Raw genomic sequence first — 2,992 nt, 5'->3', positions numbered from 1 at the left:
GATGAATGATGTCAAAACTCTTCTGGGTTAATTCCAAACCAAAGGCTTCTTTCAGGTCTTTTGGCTAAAATGGCAAAAGAGAGTTAAGCTATTTTGCGGCAGTGAAAGTACAGCTGTTTCAGTGTCATAACCAAAGAGGAAAGAGACCATATTTGCATTGATTCTGAATGGCAACCTCTTCATCTCTATTCACTAGCATTATGTTGGACCACTTAAATGCATAATTGTGCCTCTATTTGACAGAAACTAATATTTCCTACAAAAACACTTTAAAAAGAAAAAAAACTATATAATTAACTGACAGTCCTACTGTCTTCCAAGGATCTCTTCTGAATAAGTTTTGTAACTTAAAATGTACTATGAATTTAAAGCATAAAAAAGGAAAATACCTTATCTAAGGAGGTCTGCAGAAAAATATTTTTATAAAAAAATAATCATTTTATGTTGCAAGCCAAACATATTTATTTGCAAAACATTACAGGTCATATTTCTACCTTTCAGTCATTCAGAAGACGTTTAAACTTGTGATAAACTCTCTAACTCAGTGGTTTCAAAATCTGGTTAAATTATCCCAAATTTGGTTTTCTTTAATGATACATGAACCCATTACTCAGGGACATTTAAATTGACTTAAATTTTTATCTACACTGAATAAAGAGGACTTTCTGATAACAGGTTTTGGGTAATAAGGAAAAGGTTTGGGAGTTTCATTGAGATACAAAAGTATTTAACACTAATCTCAACTTTATGTAAGCTTGAACAAAAGCCTTCTATTTTTAGAATTAATATTTTCTGTATAACAACATTCATGAATATTTTCAAACCTTTAGTCACAATTCACATTCAAGGGGTCTGACAAAGCAAACAAGCAAACCCCTTCCTTACCCCCCACCAAAAAAAATGATCAGTTACTTAGAGTTCTTTCTAAACTGTAGTAGAAAAATAATAAGAATTGTTTCGTGTACCTGCAATAAGGAAGATACAATTCTCTCAGAAATCAATGGAACCTACAACCATTTCATTAATAAATGGAAAGTGGGCACAATCATACAAACCGGTGAAAAATAAAAGAGGCAGGTTTTATGTGCCTTTTGACTAATGCCTTTTCCCTTTCCTTGCATAATCACATCCCTATTATAAGATACTTTTAAAAATCGGTAGGTTTCAACAACTCTGATAGAAGGATCAAAGTCCCTCAATACCACCCCCACCACCCCACCACCCCTCAATTCTCTTTTATCCTTGTTCGCAAGAGCCAACGAGTTCCTACTGCCTGGGACAATGACTCTTCTTTCCTGTTTCTGGGAACGACGCCGAACTCCAGGGAGGCCACCGGGTAGGAGAGAAGCTAAAAATTCACAGGCAGCTTCGCCCCTCGGTTCAAAGGACTGCTTTCTTTTCCCAGGGATGCAAACAGCCGGCAGAAAAGGAATCGCGCTGGAAATTGGGACTCTGGCCAGTGTGCGCACGCGCACGTTTGCAGCAGAGAAGGAAGCGTCTTACCTCGGTCCTCTTTCGAGAGCGGATCGCGGTGGAGCTACACAGTTTTGAAGGTCGTTGAAGTTTGCAGCAAAGTCGCAGAAAAGGACGAGCTACCTCCGGCTCTGCTAGGAGCCCGTAAGCGCCTGCTGCCACCTTGTGCGCTCCCACGTTTGTGCCCAAGTGGGAGTTCTCCGCAGCCCCTTTATCCGCGCTTTGACTATGTGGTGTCTCTTAGTCTTTCTTCTCCCTCGACAGCACGGGAGAACTTCGCGCCTCTAGGGAAGCCGGCTGCTGGGGAGCGGAGCGCCTCTCGCTGCCAGCCCTTTATCCCAAGCTCCGAGGCGCGCCCACCCACCGTGACGCGCCCGGACTCTTCACTCCTCCCCAGTACCCCAGGCGGGGAATGGTCCGTAGCCACCCACCATCCTCATTCCCCCCCTCCCCCGCACGCCAGGGTGTTCGGTGAGAGGCTGGTCCAATGTCACTCAGAATCCTCTCAGAGACAGGTCAATGGGCAATTATTCAGGCTGAAAGGATGGTGGAGAATCTTGAAGAGGTTTCAACCGAAATGTTATGGCACAGAAATGGAGCCAAGGTCACTTGATGGATAGTGTTGCTTTCCCATGTGTTGATTATCGATTACATGTATAGTCTGATTTTACAGAACATACATCTCGCCCATCTTATACTGGCAACAACCCACTCAGGTAGGTTAGACCGACTAACTGAAAGCCACCTAATGATCTTCAAGATATGTTTACAGGATTCTGTTATATTATTTGTCTTTACAGTAAAATTAAATATAAAAATGTAATGAATTGCCCTGGGTCCCATTTAAACAGTATGACATAATAACAATCCTTGGTTAAAGAGCCTTGGTGAAGCAGTGGGCTAATGCCTCCTTAAGTAACACCAGCTGCCTGCAATTAGTGCAGGTTCGCATCCCACCAGGCTCAAGGTTGACTCAGCCTTCCATCCTTCCGAGGTAGGTAAAATGAGGACCCAGATTGTTGGGGGCAATTAAGCTGACTTTGTAATAATGCTGCTTGGGGTGTGTGTGAAAGCCCTAATAAGCCGGCATATACATAGAATGAAGGCTGCTGCTAAGTTTGTAAAGCCGCCCTGAGTCTTCGGAGAAGGGCGGGATATAAATGGAATTAAATAAAAAAAAGTCTACCTTAATATATGACATCTAATTTAGTAAATGACAATGTTATATTTTCCTATGTACATTGTTCCCATAGCAAATGCAATATAGTTTTATTGGATGGTGAAAAACAGTAATTAGTAAGTATGACTCATTGATTAATAAGTATCATGTCACTGAATCATATATTAAATTTTATACATTACCCCTTACATAACAGAATACATCCCATGAAAAACAGAACACACAAACAATATTATCAGTATTATCACTCCCAGATCAAAAATTGCAAACCCAAGGATTGACATCTTTACTAAAAATTCAACAACTCACCTGAGCAATGTATAATTTTAAGTGCCTTGT

This window comes from Vipera berus, assembly GCF_964194415.1.
Source record: "Vipera berus genome assembly, chromosome: 3".
Classification (NCBI taxonomy): Eukaryota; Metazoa; Chordata; class Lepidosauria; order Squamata; family Viperidae; genus Vipera; species Vipera berus.
Note: the sequence above shows the minus strand (reverse complement) of the source record.